This window comes from Moschus berezovskii, chromosome 19 (genome assembly GCF_049115385.1).
Source record: "Moschus berezovskii isolate FMDL1 chromosome 19, NW_MosBer_1.0, whole genome shotgun sequence".
Taxonomy (NCBI): domain Eukaryota; kingdom Metazoa; phylum Chordata; class Mammalia; order Artiodactyla; family Moschidae; genus Moschus; species Moschus berezovskii.
Genome location: NC_142478.1, coordinates 60,818,568 through 60,842,151, shown reverse-complemented (window position 1 = coordinate 60,842,151; position 23,584 = coordinate 60,818,568). Strand labels below are relative to the sequence as shown.

The 23,584-nt window shown below is 45.6% G+C and overlaps 1 protein-coding gene across 1 annotated transcript in view; it reads right to left on the bottom strand.

The window, feature by feature from the left end:
• Positions 1-23,584, bottom strand: part of KSR2 (kinase suppressor of ras 2) — a 427,400-nt gene that overhangs the window by 27,478 nt on the left and 376,338 nt on the right. The window lies entirely within an intron of this gene.

The window sequence follows — 23,584 nt, the reverse complement described above, 5'->3', positions numbered from 1 at the left end:
TCCACAACGGAGGAGATGATGGATGCACTGCCCGCTGCCACCCCTGACTGGAGGGAGGCTCCATCAAGGACCCACCCGAGCCTGACATGCCGTGACTCTAACCAGGAAGCACATACCAAGTTCATGTCACACAATTTACAGATTTCTGAGTTTCCTACCTCTTCTGCCATTCCCTGCCTGATTTCCCACACTGTACCAGAGCCTTCCCAGGTGGCCCCTGGGCATGAAATTAGCTCGACAAATGTGCACCAGAGTGAGATAAATCCCAAATTGCTTTAGAATGCCTTTCTTGCAGACCACTGGCTTGGACAGGGCCAGCAGGGGGAGGCTACCTGATCCGCCACCAGCAAAGGGTCCCTGTAGCAAAGGGCACGTCTGTGCAGACTGATATGTGCATGGACTTTGTTTCTATGGGTTCAAGTGCCTCTGCCTGTATGCATGCATATGTGCATATGAATATGTGTATACTGTTTACATGTGAGTGAATTCACACGTGTATGCGTGCAAGAAGGCAGCAGCATGTGTATATACTTGTGTATATGTGTGTGGGGGGTGTCTTTGCATTTATGGGTACACTTGTGTAGAGTCTACCTGTGGATATGTTTTCTGTGACTAGAACTGGGGAAAGGAAAGCAGGTACAGTCGTGCCAGCTGCAGAACCGGCCACAGCCTCTCTCTCTCTCCCCTTGAAAAGCACTGTCTTCATTCCCCCCAGCCTCTGGAATGCTCCTCAGTAAAAACCTCAATTTTTTTGTCTGAAAACCGGAGGCTTAGGTTACCTGGGGCTGGAGATAGTGAGTGACTGTTAATGGGTACAGGGTTTCTTTGTGAGGTGATAAGATGTTCTAAAACCACATAGTAACATTTCATGAAATGTAATCTATAAGAATACGGAATAACTATGTTGTACATCTTGCAGAGTCGCAAAGACTTAGCAACTGAACAACAACAATGTTGTACATATGAAACTAATGTAATATTGTAAATCAACTATACTTCAATAACAGATTTGGTGACAGTTTCACAGCTTTGTAAATAAATTACAAACCACTGAACTGTATGGATAATATATATAGATTTTATCTATCTATATAGATAGATACAAAATCAATAAAGCTGTTTAAAAAAGAAAAAACTGGAAGTTCACAAAAATTCCCACCCTCCCACTCAACTTATTCTCACTATATTTACAGAGGACCCCTGGTCTGGGGGAAAAAAAACAATCCTGATTTCTCAGCCTCGGAAGAAATTTTACCAGGGAGGGATTTCCTCAACTTTCTAGAACCCATGGCTTTGCCAGGCTGACAGCAAGGAATTCTGTGTCCTCTGCACTTGAAGCTTTGTAGATAAATCTACAACACTGAGAGGCGGTTGAGACAGGCTGGAGGGACAGAATCACTGGGATGAACACTGGCAGGGAAATGAACTCCCATTTCATTACCCTGAGAGAAACGGAGAATCCAGAGACAGGGGCGTGAACGGGGAGAAGTCAGAAACAGACACAGAAGAAGAAACAGAACACGAGGGTAGAGAGGAGAGAGCTCACCAGGGAGGCAGCCGTGTCCAGCAGTTAAGAGCTCAGAATTTGGAGTTGGGCAGAACTGGGCTCCGGATCCATGCCTGGACCTCTTTATGTTATAAGCCTCTGGGCATGTTGCTAAAGATAAAAAATGTGGGTGGACAAGGCAGAAAGTACCTTACAGGTCTGGGGATATTAAATTAGAAAACTCTTGCATGGAAGACAAAAGGTCCTGTGCTCACCAAGTTTAATGTCCTACCGCTCCCTTTCAACTCCCCTGGAGACCACTTCTTGGTCTCTTTGTGGGTAGGCAGCACCACGTGACTGGTTCTGGGCCAATGGAAAGAGACCCCCGGAGCTTTCTGGTTGGGGTACAGAGAAGCCTATGGCTGAGGCTGCAGCCTCTTTTCTTTTACCATGGTCGATGTGGAGGCCCCATGATGACAGGGTTTGCTGGATCCCTGAATGACTGCATGGAAGACAGCTCCCCTGGAGCACTGACCCACCTATAGCAAATTCAAGTGAGTGAGAAACTTTGAGTAAGCCAAAGAGATATCAGGGTTCTTTGTCACTGCAGCATAAGCCTATCCTATCCTGACTATAGTACCTGGTTAGCAGGTAATTGATGAAATCCGCCAACTCAATGGAAAAGACCCTGATGCTGGGAATGATTGAAGGCAAAAGGAGAAGAGGGCAGCAGAGAAGGAGATGGTTGGATGGTATCAATTCAATGGACATGAACCTGGGCAAATTCCAGGAGAGAGTGAGGGATAGGAAGAACTGGCATGCTGCAGTCCACGAGTTGCAAAGAGCTGGACACAATTTAGCAACTGAACAACAGCACAGTAATTAGCAGGAGGGAAAGGTCTGCAGGTGTAGGGCTTTCCCAGCAGGTAGGACAGGTACCACCAGCCTCAAAGAGCACTGACTCACACAGAGATGAAGTGAGCGAGGGCCTAAGAAAACAGAAATAGACACAATAGTCAAACAAAAATAAGACACTCTGGCTAGGGCCATGCTTCTACAGCAACCATCACCAGGGAAACCAGTTTCCAAGATGGGAACTGTGCTTTCCTCTCTGCTGAAGAAGCATGGTTCTTTACCAAGTGGCCCACAGACACCTCCCTTTGTCTATAACTTGGCGGTGGTTTTAAAGAAGCAGAGGCAAATGGGAACCTATGCTCAGCAAGATTCTATTTCATGTTTTTGTTAATAGCTTTCTCCTGCTTCACACAGATAGAAAGCAAGTCACCCCAGGGATGTGACCTCACCTCTCAATAATATAAAAACAGAAAATAAATGTCCGGAGAGATGAAAAACACAGGTTCTGTGCCCCGAAGTGTTGTCACAGGACAACGTGGCATCTTCATGGGAAAGATGAAAACTCCATGTAATCCTATTACAAATATTTCCACTAGTCACCTAGCCTCACTTTGGTAATCTGTTTCAATGTAAAGTCCTGTCGTACCCCACAAACCAATTTAGAAGGTACAGGAACAAAATGTAAGTTTGTGCCAATTTCTCGAAGATGGGCGAGAATTGTCACTCAGGTTCATCTGGGGTTCTTTTTTCCCCTTAAACTCTTAACTCCAGGGCATGAAGAGAATGCCTTACCAATATTCACTCAGGTAATCTTTCCCTTTCAGGCCTCCTTAACTCCCAGAGGCACTCTAGTTTCTATCTGCAAAGCTTTGAGGGCAAAGATGCAGGGATCTTGACAAACAAAGGCCTGGCCACCTTGACACCCAAGGTTCATGTGCTTTGAGATGCTATAGGGAGGTTTGTGGGAGGGGATGCCCAGGCCTGGGGCTGGGATGCATATAAGAGAAGCAAGGACCAGCCAGGCCATTCAGTCTATATAGCTCAGGACCAGAGTCCTGACCTCATATCAGTCCCTATCTGGTCCTCTGTGCTACATTAGTTCATGCACACTGCCTGAATGGGTCTGCTGCTGCTGCTGCTAAGTCGCTTCAGTTGTGTCCGACTCTGTGCGACCCCATAGATGGCAGCCCACCAGGCTCCCCTATCCCTGGGATTCTCCAGGCAAGAACACTGGAGTGGGTTGCCATTTCCTTCTCCAATGTGTGAAAGTGAAAAGTGAAAGTGAAGTCACTCAGTCGTGTCCGACCCTTAGCGACCCCATGGACTGCAGCCCACCAGGCTCCTCCATCCATGGGATTTTCTAGGCAAGAGTACCGGAGTGGCTTGCCATTGCCTTCTCCATGAATGGGTCTAGTTGGCCCTATTTTACACCAAGAAAATGGAAGTTCAGGGTTTAACTCAAACCCTGGAGCCAGCATGTGGAGATGCTACTACTTCTACCCAAGAGTAGAACCCAGACCATTCTGTTTCCATGTCTTCATCTTTTCTCATCAGCTCACCCCAGCCTCCTGCTCAAACTGAGTTGTGCTTCTGTTGCTTGCACCCAGGGAACCCTGGACAAGTAACAAAACTTCTTGGACAGAATTATAGAGAAAATTTGTGTTTCTCCACCTAAAATTCATAAGTTGAAACCTAACCCCCAATGTGACCTACTTGGAAGTGGGGCCTTGGGGAGTTGATTAGATGAGAGTGAAGCCCCCATGAACAGGACCAGTGCCCAGAGCTCCCTCAGCCCCCTCCATCACGTGAGGTTACAGTGATAAGACAGCCATCTATGAACCTGGAACTGGGCTCTCACCAGACACTGAATCTGCCAGTGTCTCGTTCTTGGACTTCTCAGCTTCTGAAACTGTGAGAAATTAATGTCTCCTGTTTATCAGCCACCCAGTCTGTGACATTTTGTTACAGCAGCCAGAACAGACTAAAATAGAGTCTGATCTATAAGATGTAGAATAATCATTCACTTCTCAGGGTGGCCTTGAGCATTCAATAATAAAGTATCATGTTATAGATCTCACATGTCACAACCAAGAGTTTGCATGTCGCAACTGAAAGATCCTGAGTGCCACAACGAAAAATGATTTGAGAACTGCATCTAAAGACCTTGAGTGTCACAACTGAGAGCTGGTGCAGCCAAATAAATAAATATAAACACTGAAAAATCCCAAAGTACCATGCTTGGCATAGTGCCTGGCACACAGTAAAACTCAATAATCATTTACTCTTCTTATGGTGACTTATCCTTGAGGGTCAAGAGACCCCACACTTTGGTGTCCTTTGTACATGCTCCAGTTGACACCACGCATACCAACTCAACTGAACTATTGTTACTTTTCTAAATGTCGCATCTTGTTTCTACTGCCTTCTTGCCTTTGCCTATACTGTTCCCTCCGTCAAGAACACCCTTCCTCTATTTCTTCCAAATGACTTATTCTTCAGGACACAGCCCACCTCCCTGCTCCTTGAATTCTCATCACACTTTGTACACTTGTTTCAACCCTTCCTACTTGGTATAATGATTGCTGGGTTTCTCATGAGTTGGGTGGGTGGATGAATGGATGGACAAGTGAATGGTCGGATACATGAATTGTTAACAAAGCTGTTTTTGAACATTTTGTTTGGAGACACATGTTTTGGGCATTGACAACGCATACCACCACACTGGGCCAACAAAACATCATCTCTATCAAGATTAGGAGCTACATGCAAGGCTCTCAGATGAAATTTCATAAATTATTTCAGCCAGGCAGCTTAGAAGACTCAGACTACAGAATTTATTGGATCTCTACATTATATGTTTATGCTCTTTTTGGCAGCCTGAAAATGACATTTCTCTCCCAGCCAATATCACCTCTTTTCCCACTTAGCAAACATTGATACTTTATCCCCCCAAGCTGTTAATTTCACCTTGAGATTGTATCCTCCTTTGGTGTGTGCATGTGAGGGTCTGCCCGCTTCAGAGATTCAGAAGCACCATCCTCTTGGTGTCAGAAGAGCCCTGTGTTGCCCACAAGCCTGACTGTTGCTTCTTAGGGCAGCTTCAAAAGGCACACAGGAATTGGGAGGAGGAGCCTGGTCTGGGGGCTTTTTCCAGGAGAAGAGCTGAGAAGCACACCTTGGAGGATCTTCTCCTTCAAGGGTGGACAGAGACCCAGGAGAGAGCTCATGGGTATCAGAGCAACACACAGGCTCAAGTGCTTCATAGTTGAGTAACCCAGGCATATTTTTTAACCTTTCTGGGCTTCAGTTTCTTAACCTGAGATAAGGGTGATAAGACCATCTTCCTGAGAGTCAAGGAAATGCTCAGGTGTGAATCCTACCTTCACCAATACTTTGCCTTCCTGAGTCTCAGTTTTTTCATCTGTAAGCTGGGCTTAATGAGCCTACAACCCTGCTTTGAAAATGCATTTAGATAATACATCTAAATTGTAAGAACCTAACAGAAGCAGAAGAGATTAAGAAGAGGAGGCAAGAAAACATAGAATAACTGTACAGAAATGTCATAATGACCTGGATAACAATGATGGTCTGGTCACTCACCTAGAGTAAGACATCCTAGAGTGTAAGGTCAATTGGGCATTAGGAAGCATAAAGCTAGTGAAGGTGATGGAATTTCAGCTGAGCTACTTAAAATCCTAAAAGATGATGCTGTTAAAGTGCTGCATTCAATATGCCAACAAATTTGGAAAACTCAGCAGTGGCCACAGGACTGGAAAAGATCACTTTTCATTCCAATCCCAAAGAAAGGCAATGCCAAAGAATGTTCAAACTATCGCACAATTGCACTCATCTCACATGCTAGTAAAGTCATGCTCAAAATTCTCCAAGCCAGGAGTCAACAGTATCTGAACCGTGAACTTCCAGATGTTCAAGCTGGATTTAGAAAAGGCAGAGGAACCAGAGATCAAATTGCCAACATCTACTGGATCATCGAAAAAGCAAGAGAGTTCCAGAAAAACATCTACTTCTGCTTTATTGACTATGCCAAAGCTTTTGACTATGTGGATTACAACAAACTGTGGAAAATTCTTCAAGAAATGGGAATACCAGACCACCTGATCTGCCTCCTGAGAAATCCGTATGCAGGTCAAGAAGCAACAGTTAGAACTGGACATGGAACAACAGACTGGTTCCAAACTGGAAAAGGAGTACATCAAGGATATATATCGTCACCCTGCTTATTTAGAATCTGCCTGCAATGCAGGAGACCTGGGTTCAATCCCTGGGTCAGGAAGATTCCCTGGAGAAGGAAATGGCAATCCATTCCAGTATTCTTGCCTGGAAAATCCTGTGGACAGAGGATCCTGGTGGGCTACAGTCCATGGGGTCACAGGAGTCGGACACGACTCAGTGACTAAACCAACCACCACCACCATTGCTTATTTAACATATATGCAGAGTACATCATGCAAAATGCTGGGCTGGATGCAGCACAAGCTGGAATCAAGATTGCTAGGAGAAATATCAATAACCTCAGATATGCAGATAACACCACCCTTATAGCAGAAAGCGAAGAGGAACTAAAGAGCCTTTTGATGAAAGTGAATGAGGAGAATGAAAAAGCTGGCTTAAAAATCAACATTCAAAAAAATAAGATCATGGCATCCAGTCCCATCACTTCATGGAAAATAGATGGGGAAAAATGAAAACAGTGACAGACTTTATTTTGGGGGGGTCCAAAATCACTATGGATATTGATTGTAGCCATGAAATTAAAAGATGCTTGCTCCTTGGAAGAAAAACTATGACAAACCTAGATAGCATGTTAAAAAAAAGAGACATTACTTTGTTGACAGAGGTCCATATAGTCAAAGCTATGGTTTTTCCAGTCGTCATGTGCAGATGTGAGTTGGACCATAAAGAAGGCTGAGCACCAAAGAACTGATGCTTTTGAACTGTGGTTCTGGACAAGACTCTTGAGAGTCGCTTGGATTGCAAGGAGATCAAACCAGTCAATCCTAAAGAAATCAGTCCTGAATATTCATTGGAAGGACTGAAGCTGAAGCTCTAATACTTTGGTCACCTGATGCAAAGAGCCGGCTCATTGGAAAAGACCCTGATGCTGGGAAAGATTGAGGGCTGGAGTCAACAGAGGATGAGATGGTTGGATGGCATCATCGACTCAATGGACATGAGTTTGAGCAAACTGCAGGAGATGGTGAAGGACAGGGAAGCCTGGCATTCTGCAGGCTGTGAGGTTGCAAGAGCCGGACATGACTGAGTGACTGAAAACAACAATTCATTTAGGGGCTTACTGCTGTGCCTGGCTCACAGCAAGAGCTGAAAGGATCACCACCATTCACCAGCACTCCTCATGTGCACTGTTCTGAGTCTGTTCCAGGCATCATCACCTTGAAGCCTCCATGTAAGACTGTGAGGTTCATCCTCTCATTATCCCCATTTGACAAAGGAGGAAAGTGAGGCTCAGGGAGGGGAAGTGACGTCCTGCTCTCACTAGGGCACTAAGTGAGGGAACCCCGGGCTGAAAGGCAGGTCTACACTCTTTTGAGAAGACAAGGAGTAGAGATGTTCTCTTTGCTTTCAGTTCAGTTCAGTTCAGTTCAGTTCAGCCGCTCAGTCACGTCTGACTCTTTGTGACCCCGTGAACCGCTTTAGCAGGATCTAAAAGGTTCCAGGCACGTGGATGACGATGGCTCACCATCCAGGGCAGCACCTCGCTGGTTATTATCTGCTTTCTCCATGACTCTTGATGCGGAGGCTCTGGAGTCTGGCTGCCGGGTTCAAACCCCAGCCTGCCACCTCCCTGAATGCCTCAGGAAATCACCTCCATTGAGTCCTTCAGGTGTCAAGTGGTAATAACAGTCATAGCTCCTTAAGGAAGCTAGCTGTTAAGATGATCCCAAATCATCCAAGTAAAGGGATTATTTAGCAAGAGCCCTGGGACCCTGATGCTGGGAAAGACTGAAGGCAGGAGAAGAAGGGATGATAGAGGATGAGAGGGTTGGATGGCATCATCGACTTGATGGACATGAGCAAGCTCCAGGAGTTGGTGAAGGAGAGGGAAGCCTAGCGTGCTGTAGTCCATGGGGTTGCAAAGATCTGGACACGACTAAACAACAACAACTGGGGCCCAGTAGGTACTTCATACTGACAGTCATTAATACTGTTATTCCTGCTCTTCTAGCAAGAACTGCTGCCATTGCCACGGCTTCTACCGATCTTTGGAAACTGAATTTTGTCCCAGGGAGCCCCCAATAGCATTTGTACCTGGGATTTTTTTGGTCAACCCCTCGCAAGTAACAACAGTGATTTTAGCTACCAATTGTTGAGCCCGAACTGTTTTAGGTAAAGAAAGGCACCTGTTATCATATTTATTCTTCTCAATAACACTGGTCACTGAGACATTCTACCCTTTTTAGAGGACGAACACAGCAGTGAGGAACTGACAGAGGCAAGGGTACCAGAGTCTGCAAGATTCCAGGTGCCCTGTCACGAAGCTTTTCTGATCCTGAGAGTGGGGAGAAAAGCTTGACATGGCTCATTCTGGGAATTGTGCAGAGGTTCCTCATCCTGGTTCCAGGATAGAATGACCTGGAGAGGGTCAACAGAATGACACCCAAGCTCCACCCCAGATCAACTGAATCAGGACTTTTGGGGGATGGGAGGGGTAGAGAGTCCAGGCATCACTCAGGATTAAAAAGCTCCCCGAGGTGATGCTAATCCTAATGTGAAAAGGTTCAGAACTACTGGAAAAGCTGAAACCACCCATCCTGACTCAAAGGAATAAGAAAAAAAAAACAACCCTTATTTTCACTGAAATCCTCCTAAAAAACGATTTTTCTCCTCACATCTGCTTTTGTTGTTGTTATTGTTGACAAAACATGTTCATCTTCTTGGCTTAATCTACTATTTGAAACAGTTCTGTGGAATAAGGCTCCATGTGCCCTTGTACAGATCCATGTACAGATGAGGAAGTTGAGGATCACAGAGCCCAAATGACTCGCCCAAGGCCATCCAGCATCAAGCTGGGAAACCAGGGATCCCAACCCCAAGTCCAAGAGATCTTCCTCAGACAAAAGGACCAGGTCTTCAGGGCATTTAAAGAAAGCCATGGCCATTCACCTCACATAAGGTAAGGGACTCAAGGGACCTGGTTTGGACACTTGACTCCAAAGATATTCTTACTGAGGTTGACCGAAGGGTTTTACTGTGATACTAAAATGGCAACATAGAACTGTCAAACTGGGTTGGATGGGGCAAGAGGAGGGGAGAGATATGTTCCTTAGAGAGAGTCCATTTTGAGAGCAAGTGAAGGTTTCTGAGGTTGCAAGGCAGGAACCATGAAGGCCAGCGGGTGTCCATCTGCCACCAGCATTCCATCTGCCTTTAGGCAGTGAATGTGCTCTGGTAGGATTTCTTGAGTGGGTTAAATCTACCCCACTGTGATCTTGCTTGAACTGTTGATTTGCTTAGCAAACACTTTCTCAATAAATAATGAATAAGTAAACTCCAGCCTGCCACTGATAAATTACCATGAGTTGAGAGTTAATGGGGTGTAACACAGACAGCAAACAGCCCTGCGCCTTTTGGTCTGCACACCCAACCACCAACTTTTGGAAAACGTGTTAAGCTATCGGAGAGCCTATTAAATGGGAACCTTCTTCTCCCATCCCCCACTGCCCAAGATGACCCTCTGAGCAGCCTCTCCTCCTCCATTTATCCCCAGGGTCTCAGCTTCCACACTCAGAATTCCACAAAAATAGAACCAAAGGGAAGGAAACATGGAGGCAAAGATGATTCTGAGTCTTTTAGTCTTGCTGCCTGGTTTTTCATTGGAGTGGTCTGTTTCCTTTTCATATCTGGGAATATGGCCTGCAGTTCCTTTCCATAGATGTGCAGTCTGCTGAAACTCCCACCCATGGATGCTCCTGTGGAGTCACTTATTGTTGGCTCCAGCCCAGTGACACCAGAATGATGCTAACCAATTTCCCCACTTGGCCCTGCCATCCTGTGCCACATCAAAGGACTGGCTTTAATTCTGAGAAGCTGACTCAATCACATCCCCGAAGAAAAACCCCAAATACTCATTCTTAGTAAAATGGCAGTGCCTAAGAGAACAGTTCTCAGCAACTATTTGCTAAATGCCTTGATGGCTAGATCATTAGATGGCTGAGTGGATGGGTATATGAATGGATAGGTAGGAGGATAGATGGATGATGGATGGATGGGTAGTTGAAAAGATAGATGTTGGATGGATGAATGTGTGGGAAAGACTGGTGGGTGGGTGGATGTGGGATGGGTGGAAGGGTGGGTGGATAGGTCTGTGAAGGGGGAGAGGGTATAAAATGAATGGACAAATTGATGAGAAGATAGATGGATGGAAGAGGCTCATTCATTTCTAAGCATTCAGCTTAGGCCAACCAGGTCCAGACAAGGCGGGAAATGACCCTACAAAGGGGGAAGTAAGTAATGTAATAATCATTTCACAAACAAGGCAACTGAAAGGTTAAAGGCCTATCTAAGGTCACAGCAGAGGAACTTCTTGAATTATTGGCTCCTTCCTCCCTCCATGCTCTTTCCTTGTCATATTCAGCACCTGATGGAAGACCCATTGTTCTACAGGCTGAGTAAACGGCTCCGGTTTTTCATCTCTATACTCTGTATTGGAGTGGTAAGATTAATCCCTGGGATATGCCAGCACCAAGGCTGAAAGCAGGAGAGGAAGAAGGTGAACAGGGAGGCCAGAGGCGGCACAGTTTCTGCAGAAGGAAGGGCTACAAGGCCGGCAGAGCCAGAGAAACAGTGGCTTATTAACAAGACTGAATAATAATCCACTGGGCTGCAGAGCGGCATCTCCAATTTTGAGAAACTGTCACAGGCAGCTCTTGTTGCTCACAGAGAGATCAGATTCCAGTGACTGAGATGCTATGACAGTCCTCAATGGTCTACAAACACTTCCAAACAAGTCTGCTGAGAATCCTTGATCTGTGCCTCAAATCCCAATGGGCTGTGCTAATCACTGCCTTGGAGGAACTGGCCTCAGCTGGGGAAATGCTGAAGATGGTTGCGACCCTTTCCTTGCCTTTGAAGGTACTTGATCTGTTCCCTGCTCTGCACTCCTCTGGGTCTTTTGAACACTTGGAAGAAAAGGAATCCTCTTTTGAAGAGGACTCAGAGACAAACCTTTTGATTAAACACAAGAGCAACTTCTCAGCCACAAGATTCTCTGTTTCAATCAAAGGGAGAAGATGACAAGAAGGCTCAGGAGAGGGGTCCCTGCATCTTATCTGTCAGTTACATCCTAAGGATGGTCACCTCCCCAGAGACCAAAAGGCCTGAACCCCAAGAAAGGAAGGAGTGCAGGTCCCCTCAACTTTAAACTTGGGTCACTGCTGCCTGCCAATTCAAGCAGAAAGTTCTCTTAGCCAATTAAGTATTGACGTATACTAGCTTTGACAATAGCAGAACTCAGTTCAAATCCCTGCTCCACCACCACAAAAGTATCAATCTTATCTGGTAGTGGGGAAAAGTCCAAGTGCATAGAGGTTTCAATTGTAGCTCAGTTGGCAAAGAATCTGCCTGCAATGCAGGAGATCCGGGTTCAATCCCTGGGTCAAAAAGGTATCCTGGAGAAGGAAATGGCAACCCACTCCAGTATGCTTGCCTGGAGAATCCCATGGACAGAGGAGCCTGGCAGGCTACAGTCCATGGGGTCATAAGAGTCAGACACGACTTAATGACTAAGCTACCACTGAAGTGCTTAGAACACTACCAGACACATACCCAATGCTTCCTAAATTATTGTTAGTATTATAAAAGTTTAAATTACCCCACGTTTCTCTAGTCCTGGTCACTTCATGAAGAATTTTAAGTTCTGGTATTTCATGTGTTCCTGTTAAGACACCCAAGGAATTACATTATCCCCAGTTTACAGATGAGAGCACTGAGGCTCAAAGAGGTGACATAAATTTGTCCAAGGTCAAACAGTCAGCAAGTAATCAGGTTAGAACAATCACCCAGGAGTCCGAACTCTATATCTGAGATTCTTTCTGTTGCAGGATAGGATGGGAGTGCTATTTTTGTCACTTCCATTGGTGCAGGGCTAGTGGTAATAAAAACTGCAACAACAACAAATGCTCACTAACACTGAAATGGCACTTGGTGTGAGGCAGGTTCTGATCTTAGTGCCTTATATATATGAGCTCACTTAGTCCCCACAATAAAACCAAGAGGTGAAAGCTGTCATTATCTCCATTGTACAGATGCAGAAATCAAGGCTCAGAAAAGTGAAATCATTATCAGTAAAAAAGAAAAACTTACACTGGCAAAGCTGCACCAGATCCAGACAACTGGTCAACCAGACACTTCCCTACGGGATGTTTTGGTGACCATCAGCTTGGTGTTTTCTGATAACCCACAAGGTCAACCACCGGAAGACCCACAGAAGCTTGACTCTGACATGCAAGAACTTTCTTAATCAGTTTAAAATTTCTATATGGGGGTCAAGTCCCATAAATCTGACTCCATTCCCAAGACTGAGAGGAGTGGCTGGAGTGATGGTGAGCTATATAAAACTTGGTTGGAGGGCCTTGGGGGAATAGCCAAAAAGAATACTGCTGTTTGTTACATATGAAATTTGTTAAGAGAGAAAATCCTAAGAGTTCTCATCACAGGGGAAAAAATATATTTTTTCTATTTCATTAATCTTGTATCCATGTGACATGATGGATGTCCACTAAACTTGTGGTAATCATCTCATGACATACATAATTAAAATCATCATGCAGTGCATCTTAGACTTACACAGTGCTGCATGTCCATTATATCTCAATAAAACTGGAAGGAAAAAAATAAATAATTAAAAAATATTCAAACAAAGAGGTAATTCAGTCTAAGATGGCACAGGACACCCTGGTGTACTTAAGGCTCAGAATCTGGGGTCAGAAAGATCAAGTGAGACCCTGACTCAGCTTCACACAAACCATTTCATCTCTCTATGCCCCAGGTTCCCCATTCACAATCATCGTCTATAAAGTTCTTAGCACAGAGCCTAGCATGGAGTAGATGTTCAATAAACGTTTCCATTAATAAATATTCAGAGTGCCTTTTCACAGCAAAGCTCTCCTTCATGTTTTCAGTGGTTCGACCAAGCCACCAACTTTCCTTATTTTTAAAAGGATGGTGGTGGCTGAGTAGGTTTTGAGAACAATACTGTGCACTGTCTCCCTGGAGTAAAGATTCATTTCTGGCCTCTGGGACCCCACACAGCCATCAGATGAACTTCGACTCTTTCCTTTGGGAACTGTTTTTGGGGGATGGATCTTCCAACTGTGTTTCAAGCCCCTTTGACAGCTGTCACTAACATCTCTGAAATGGTCCCACCATCCTTCCGGTTTGGAAGGTGAAGTGCTCCATTATGATCTGAAGCCTAGCCCTAACCTGGAAAGCACATGGTAGGCACCCAGGATCACAGGTGGGGGTGTCAAAGGTCACTGGGCAAGTGAATAGGGAATTCAAGTAGGTCTAAAATTATAACCCAACAAATTTCAAGGCTGCAATAAGTCTGAGGGCCACTTTTCCAGTTGTATCTTGCCTGTCATTTCAACACAGCTGATCACTCCTCCTTTGTGGAAAAAAAAAAAAAAATAATACTGTCTTCTCCAGATTTCCATGATAACATAACTCTCCTGGTTTTCTTCTGACTCTGGCCACTATTCAGCAGTCTTTACAGGAATCCTATGTTTTCTTCTCACTTTGATCCTTTCCCCCCAGGGCTGCTGGTCCTCAAAGTGGGGTTCCCACACCTGCAGCATCGGCATCAGCTGGGAACATGTGAATTCCAGGAAAAATGCAATTTCTTCGGCCCCCATTCAAGAGCAGCTATATCCAAAGCCGAGGGTAGAGTCCACCACCTGTGTCTGCTCGAGCCCTCCAGAGCATTCTAATATGCAATCAGGTTTGAGAAGCACTGCCTGGGGCCAGCTCCCCAAGTTCATAGCTCTTAATTCCTCACAGTACAGACGGCTCCCAGTTTTATATCTCTAGGCAAATAGATGGGGAAGAAGTAGAAACACTGACAGATTTTATTTTCTTGGGCTCCAAAATCACTGCAGCCATGAAATTAAAAGATGTTTGCTCCTTGGAAGAAAAGCTATGACAAACCCAGACAGTGCATTAAAAAGCAGAGACATCACTTTGGCCAACAAAGATTCATATAGTCTAAGCTACGGTTTTTCCAGAGAAAAAAGTTTGTATGAACAGTCATGTATGAATGTGAGAGATGGATCATAAAGAAGGCTGAGTGCCAAAGAATTGATGCTTTCAAATTGTGGTGTTGGAAAAGAGTCTCAAGAGTCCCTTGGACTGCAAGGAGATCAAACCAGTCAAGCCTAAAGGAGATCAACCCTGAATATTCATTGGAAGGACTAATGCTGAAGCTCTGATAATTTGGCCACCTGACGCAAAGAGTTTACTCATTGGAAAAGACCCTGATGCTGGGAACGACTGAGGGCAAGAGAAGAAGGGGGTGGCAGAGGATGAGATGGTCAGATAGCATCACTGACTCAATGGGCATGAATTTGAGCAAACTCCAGATGTTATTCAGTGGAGGACAGAGGAGTCTGGCGTGCTGCAGTTCGTGGAGTCGCAGAGTCAGATACAATTTAGCGACTGAACAACAGCAACAAGGCTAGAATTCATCTCTGAACAATGATTTATCTAAATACCTACTTAACGACTCCTCCTGAAAAATTCAGCGGCCCCTCAAACTCAACCCAACTCTTGATTCTGCTCCCTGAACCTGATGAGGTTCTGCAAACCTCTTTCTCTGTGCGTGTCTCCAGTACCCAAGCAGCCTGGTTTCCCCTCCTCCGCCCTCCCCACCCCATCATTATTTCCAGTCCTTGCCACCTCTTTCCTTCCAGTGATACTGGACAGCCAAACACAAATAGAACGACACAGCCCTTGGGCAGAGGGGGTCTCTGGGTGCTTGGACTTCCAGAGAATAGAAACAGTAAACACAAAATAGAGGCTTCCCCAGTGGCTCAAGTGGTAAAGAATCTGCCTGAAGTACAGGAGACACAGGAGACTTGGTTTTGATCCCTGGGTCAGGAAGGTCCTTTGGAGGAGGAAATGGCACTCCATTCAGTCTTCTCTCCTGGAAAATCCCATGGACAGAGAAGCCTGGCGGGCTATAGTCCATGGGGTCACAAAGAATCAAGACATGACTGAGCACGCACATACACATGCAAACAATAAATATAGTTTCTCTTTAAAGCAAACCTCTCCTTGGAGTTCTGCAGTTCACCAAGGAATCAGCGAGTGCCTACGGTGTACCCGGTACCCTGCTCAAGTATCCAGGGATACCGATGGTCAGTCTCTCTCTGCTCTCCTGCTCTCCCCTTCTGTCAGAACAAACTCTTTTTTCACTTTTGAAGATATATGCTCCCAATGCATATAGTAATAAACCTATTGATCTTCCTCTTGCCAGTCATTATCAAGATTTATTTATCCTCCCAGTTTCCCATTGATTGAGGAAAGCAGTATTCCCAGTGGTCAATCAATTCTGATATACTCCATGACAAAGAGTCAATGGCTATTTATTATTTGATTTATGGGCTTAATTATCTTAAACATGATCAGGCAGGGACAAAGCAGAAGCTGAGCAGTGCCAAGCAACTGTAGCCAGGTTGGGAAGCCATCAAACCTAACCCCAAGGCCGGCAAGCTCCCAGAAGTGGTAAAAACCCACTGATCTGACGTTTCCCACCCTCTGCCCACTGGGGCCACCTTGGAGTCTGCCATCTGGGGAGGGAGGAGAAGGGACAAATACCAGGGCCAGCTCTGCGTGCCAGGCAAGCTTGGTGGCTCGGACAATGAATCTGACTAGGACGTGGGTCAGTTTTGCTTTCCTTGGGGCAGAGGACCCAGTAGCGGAGGGTTCTAAGAGGTCCATGGTGCATGGAGAAGGGGGGATGGACGTAGGTGTGTCTGGGAAGGGAAAGAGGAGAAGAAGATGGTTTAATATGAACTTTGCTCTGAACCGGACAGTCTTGGGTTTGAACCCTGCCTCTTCCTAAGCCTTATAATCTTAGGCCTCCTGCTTCCTCTCTCCATCCCTTTGTCTAAAATGGGAGGGTGCCTACTTCAGAGGGTTATTAACATGATTCAGAAGACAGGAAAACCAGAATGCGTACCCAGGTTGATTGGATGCGGGGCACCAGCTTTTAATGACAATTTCACCTCCCTCGCCCCACGAAGCTGCCTCCGCCCCTGGGACTCCTGTATTTCTATTTAACCACTGCCTGCCAGCCGGGCAGAAGAAACCTTTCCTCTGGCTTCTGGAATACATGGTAAGGAGCTGATGTTGCCCACATTTGCCTTCAAAACATGGGAGTGCAGCTGGCTATTTTTAACTCGGGTAAATACAGAAAGCTGTTGAAGACGCCTTTGTTTCCACAGGGCTGCCAGCTCACAGTTGCTTTCCCCTTAGGGAGTCAAGCCAAGGATCTTTCTGGACCGAGGGCTTGAAAACCTGCACTGGTTCCCACTGACGTCAGATGAGGATCAACGCTGACTGTCTACACCCTTCTTAAAGCAGAGAAGCACAGCAACAGTCCTGTGACAAGCTCTCCTAAGAAAAGGGCTTGCCCTAAAGTGGTCTTTCTAAATTGCAAACCTGCCGTTGTCACTCCTTTGGTTACAACTCTGGGGGGGATTCCTGCTGACTTTAGAAGAGTTCTCTGTGCTTAGTTTGGCTCTTGAAGTCCTTTAAGAGCATCTCCAACTTCTCGTCTCTTGTTATTCTGTGGATCCTATATTCCAGCTTGTGACTCTGGCTTGTGTCCTATCCCCACCCCTACCCCCTGGTCTTGCTGCCTCCTACCTCCTGCCCTCTACATGTGCCGGTCCCTCTACTAGGAATGCCAATACCTTCTTGTACATCTGGCCAGTTGGTTGAATAAGGGGGCCACTCTGGGGCCCCAGTCAGCCCCCTAGGATCCTATGGCAGCCATTAGGACACCATTAGAGAATCACTCAGTTACCTGTCTACTAGTAAGCACCACGGATGGAGAGGCCATGCCCACTTCTTTTCGTTCCCAGCATCAGGGCCAGGACCTTATATGTGATGAGTGTTCAATGCAAACACCCCCAAGCCATTTAGCTTCTTTACTGTATTTTTATCACCAACATCACCCTATCGGCATCTTTCCTCTTGCCATCACCACGAATTCTCCCACATCCTCAAGCCACCCCCTGACTAGTTTCTACTATATTTTACTTATGTCCCACTCATTCCTCAGTGATTCTAAATAAATAGTACCATTCATTGTTTGCTGCGACACTTGGCGAGGGAAGCAGGCTATGATAACGTGAGTGAATGTATTTTTGGAATCTGTTATTTATTCATTCAACATGTATTTAAGGAGGACTTAATAGTTTAGGGGCTGGGGATACACGGGTGAGTCAAATAGCTGAGGCTCTGTGTTCCTGGGATTTATACTCTAAGGTCGAGGAGGGGATGTAGGGAAAAGAGGCAAGAAGCAAACGAATTGAGGAACAAAATATTATCTTATGGTGAGAAGTGCCCTATAGAAAATAAAACACAGTGATGACATAGGATGTGGGCTCAAATCCTGGGTCGGGGAGATCCCCTGGAGGAAAGCATGGAAGCCCACTCCATTATTCTTGCCTGGGGAATCCCATGGACACAGGAGCCTGGTGGGCTACAGTCCATAGGGCTGCAAAGAGCTGGACACAACTGAAGTGACTGAGCATGCACGCATGACAACACAGGAGGGACCAGTGGTGGGGAAGCTGGGTGGCGGGAGGCACTTTGGATTGGCTTCCCGACTCCATGCACCTCTGGCTGCTCCTACTGCCCTGCCCAGGGTCATCCAGGGGAGAGGAGGGTGACTTCAGCTTCCACTGAAGCCCACGGCTTCTATCACCACTTCCACGCGGTGACTCACATGCAGTTATTTCCAGCTCCAACCTTTCATCTGAGCTTCAGACAGCATATCCAAGCCCTGACTTGACATCTCCTCCTGGGCAGCTTGAAGCTTACAGAGGTTAAGCCACGTGGCCAAGGCTCAAGCCTGGAGCAGAGCTGGGTCACAAGCCCAAGCATCAAGCTGCAGTCATTGCCTTGTACCATTTGATATTATAATAAACACAAAACATCTTTTTGTAGCGCCAAGGCTTTGGCACCTGAAAACACACTACTTCTCCTAATTGTTGCTATCATTTTCATTATTGTTGTCATCGCTGTTAGAATGTTGTCATTACTATAGCAACCGGGAGATACAAGGTATCGAGTACCTCGAGTTACCAGAGGCATTAAGCTACAGCTTTTTCATACAAGATCTCCAATTCTTATCCCTCCCTAGAAAAAGAGATCAATATCGTCCCCATTTTACAGATGAGGAAACTGAGGCAAACAGGAGTGATGACATTGGCAATAATAGACTCAAATCCAAAACAGGTATTGTTCATGCAAAAATTGTTCAGTGAAAACAGCTAGCCGTGAACAGGGTTGGTGGAAGAGTCCATTTTCAATGGAGGACTTCTTTAGATGCCAGGATAAATATCAATGACCTTAGATGTGCAGATGACATCATCTTAATGACAGAAAGCGAAGACAAACTAAAGAGCCTCTTGATGAAGGTGAAAGAGGAGAGTGGAAAAGTTGGCTTAAAACTCAACATTCAAAAAACTAAGATCATGACATCCAGTCCCATCACTACATGGCAAATAGGTGGGGAAAAAATGAAAACAGTGACAGATTTTATTTTCTTGGGCTCCAAAATCTCTGTGGATGGTGACTGCATCCATGAAATTGAAAGATGTTTCCTCCTTGGAAGGAAAGCTATGACAAACCTTAGACAGCATACTAAAAAGCAGAGACATCACCTTGCGAACAAAGGTGAGTATAGTCAAAACTATGGTTTTTCCAGTAGTCACATACGGATGTGAGAGTTGGACCATAAAGACTGAGTGCCGAAGAACTGATGCTTTTGAACTGTGGTACTGGAGAAGACTTGGGAGTCCCTTGGACTGCAAGATCAAACCAGTCAATCCTAAAGGATATCAGCACTGAATACTCATTAGAAGGACTGATGCTGAAGCTGAAACTCTAATACTTTGGCCACCTGATGCAAAAAGCCAACTCACTGGAAAAGCCCCTGATGCTGGGAAAGACTGAAGGCAGGAGGAGAAAGGGGCAACAGGGGATGAGATGGTTGGGTGGCATCACTGATTCAATGGACATGAGTTTGAGCAAGCTCCGGGAGATGGTGAAGGACAGGGAAGCCTGGCGTGCTGCAGTTGAGGGGGTCGCAGAGTCGGACACGACTGAGTGACTGGACAACAACAACAAAAAGCTAAGTTGTACCTGACTCTTTGCACCCTCATGGACTGTAGCCCGTCAGGCTCCTCTGCCCGTGGGACTTCCCAGACAGGAATGCTGGAGTGGGTTGCCATTTCTTTCTCCATATCTTACCAAGCCTACCCATAAATGTGTGTTTGTCACAGAGTTGCTGGTTCTTCATTGAAACCCAAGTTGTTTTCTATCCAGGAATATAGTTTAGCTATTTCTCAGCCTCCCTTGCAGTCAGGTGTGGCCCAGGGGCTGGGCCATTCCATGACATACGAGTGAAATGGTGTGTGGCCCATGTGACCCTCCGTGCTTTTCCTCTTTCCCCAACTAAAAGCAGAGGACTCTGAGCTCTGGGAAAAACTCCAAAAGATGGGATTGAGCATGAACCCCTCCACACATGGAGAACAGCCACCTGCCATCCAGAAACACATATCTTGGACTGTTACATAAACAATAAATACATTTCTCTTGTATTAAGCCACTTAATGGTTTAAGGCTTATTTGTTACAACAGCTACTTGTTACTCTGACAAATACAAACTGTGAGTTGGCATATATACTCAGAAAACTGCCTAGAATGATACACAGCAAAATGCCTCTGGCTGGAGACACTGGGTGAATTTCACTTTCTTCTTTTTGCTGATCTGTATTTTCAACAACAAATGAGTTATCACTTGTGTAATAAGACACAAAAGGCAAGTGAAGATGGTCTCACTGGCCTGTGATCTGTAGAATCTTTCAGATTTGAGGAAAGCAGTGGCATAACTTTTCACCCATGCAAGTCCTCTGCTGGTCACATGATCATTTACCAATGGGCATGTACAATATAAATGAAATGATGCTAATAATAATAATAATGATGATGCAGCACATTTATAGGCTTCCTTCACAAAGGTCCCAGGGCATCTTACACTCCAGCACAATTAAAGACAGTCACAGACAAAAAACTCTTTTCAGCTGTGCTTTATATAAAGAGAAAGCAATTCAGCTTTTTGAACATAAAAGGAAGCCAATTCCACTAGATGATGGGGGAAACGGAATCTTCACATGCTGGCCCCCCCCCAACTCTTGTATGATATATTTAGGACAATCAAAGTGGCCTGAATACAGAAAAAAATCAGAAAGCCTATACGTACAGAGTTACACAAAAGATCTCATTCAGGCACTAAGTTACCATCTTAGCAGAAGGCAGGGTCCTCCGTGTGTCAAGGATAGCAGCCTGGAGTTATTATGTTTGAAAGTATGAAAACCAGAAACTGATTCGGAGTTGGAAATAAATAACCTATTAAATAACTCCTGATATTTACCAGACTTAAAAAGCTGTGCAAATGAGGCCCTGTGGGGTTTCATTCCTATCTCATCCCTGGGAGATGAGGACAGGCTGTGGATGTCCTGTGTGTGCCGGCAGAGCAGTCGGGATGACATGACTGCAGAATTGCACTTGGACTCCAGGCACCCAGCAAGGGGACTGATGACACGCACTAAATGAGAGATAAAACCTGCTCAAGAGCTGTAGAGAAATGTTCTCCTTCCTTCCCTCTCTTTCCTGGGGCACACAGCCTGAGCCCCTCTTCGGAGACCAGATGTTTATTTAAGGTAATGCCCCTAACATGTCACTCTCCCCTACTTCCATCTCTGTAAGAGCACTGCGGTGGAGTTCACTGTGTTCCCAAAGGCAGAGGAACGATTCAGCATCTTTCCTGAAGCTGTAGAAACACCACGCTGTCAGCCAGGCCACCCCAGAGTCCCACTTCCCCTGTCTGTGTCCCTCAAAGCTGGGCTTGGTCGATGGCACTGTTGCTCTCAACCAAATGAGTTCTGACACAGTTGATTCAAGCAGGTGAGAGTCAAAGGAGGCAGCAGCCTGGCCTTCAGGAAACTGCCAGCGAGGTGGGAGCAGCTCCTGCTTAAAATCTTCCCCCCACATTAGGATAGACCCCAAGGCTTCACGTGCACTTCTGAGGCCCTGTAGCTCTTTCCCCCACCCCCCATCACTTGCTCTTGCTTCCTTGTAGTCCTCAGACATGCCCATCTCATTCCCATCTTGAAACCCAATCCCCCTCAAAACCAGGTTCCTCTGCCGAGTTTAGGATTTCCTCTTCTCGTCCTGCACCTGTTCCTTCTCAAGATTGAAAAGTATCAAAGAAGAGAGGGGATCGTAGCTGAGCAGAACCCATGCGGCCTTCTGGGGATAGAAACCCCTCCCTCCATGCCTCTTATTTATAGAAAAATTTTGGCCTCCTAGGCCTTCCCTGGGAGGAAAAATTTAATTAGAAAAGAGAGAAAATGCAGAGACAAAGGAAAACAGCCAAGCAAGACAAAATAATAATAGTTTAACCATTAAGTGAAGTTGAGGACCATTCTTTAGTTCCTCCCCAATGCAGGAGACCCAGGTTCAATCCCTGGGTCAGGAAGATCCCCTGGAGAAGTGAATGGCTACCCACTCCTGTATTCTTACTTGGAGAATCCCATGGACAGAGGAGTCCAGCCAACTACAGTCCATGGGGTCTCAAAGAGTCGGACAGGACTGAGCAACTAACACTTTCACTTTCAAGGGCTGTGGAGAATATTCTGAGCTATATCCTCTGATCTGTTTTGCAAATACTGAAACCCCTAGGTGGAAGAAGTTAACTACACATTGCCCACAAGCATGCAGACTCCAGACCCACTGGAATCAGAAGGTTGATAAAGTTGACTCCCAATGACCTCAGCTACCAACCCATCAGGAGAATGTCTATATATTCAGATGGATATCTGCTCAATTCCAGGTTCTGCCAGTTATCTGTTCTATGATCTGGACAAGGGCTCCCTTAGCTTCTCTGACCTCAGTTCTCTCATCTGTAAAATGGGCATCACCCTTATGGCAGAAAGTGAAGAAGAATTAAAGAGCCTCTGGATGAAAGTTAAAGAGAAGAGTGAAAAAGTTGGCTTAAAGCTCAACATTCAGAAAACTAAGATCATGGCATCCAGTCCCATCACTTCATGGCAAATAGGTGGGGAAACAATGGCAACAGTGGCAGACTTTATTTTGGGGGGGCTCCAAAATCACACAGATGGTGACTGCAGCCATGAAATTAAAAGATTCTTACTCCTTGGAAGAAAAGTTATGATCAACCTAGACCGCATATTAAAAAGCAGAGACATTACTTTGCCAACAAAGCTCTGTCTAGTCAAGGCTATGGTTTTCCCAGTAGTCATGTATGGATGTGAGAGTTGGACTCTAAAGAAAGCTGAGTGCCCAAGAATTGATATTTTTGAACTGTGGTGTTAGAGAAGACTCTTAAGAGTCCCTTGGACAGCAAGGAGATCCAATCAGTCCATCCTAAAGGAAATCAGTCCTGAATATTCATTGGAAGGACTGATCTGAAGCTGAAACTCCAATACGTTGGCCACCTGATATGAAGAGCTGACTCACTGGAAGATTCTGATGCTGGGAAAGATTAAAGGCGGAATGATAAGGGGACGACAGGATGAGATGGTTGGATGGCATCACTGACTCAATGATCATGAGTTTGAGTGAACTCCAGGAGTTGGTGATAGACAGGGAGGCCTGGCGTGCTCCAATCCATGGGGTCGCAGGGAGGTGGACACGACTGAGCAACTGAACTGAACTGAAAATGGGCACAGTGATAACCAGGAGACTGTCACTGTGCCTTGCTGAAGGCTGGTGGAATCTGTTGCTTCTGGAGGATTCTGCAATTATTAACATTAAGTTATTAACATTCCTCAGTCAGGGAAATGGTTTTAACAGTGAGGATCAACTATGCTACCTCCTTTAGCTGTAGGAAGAGGCAAGGAAAGCCTCTACCTGGCTCACAGCTCTCCATGTCCTCCTGTCCTGGCTGAT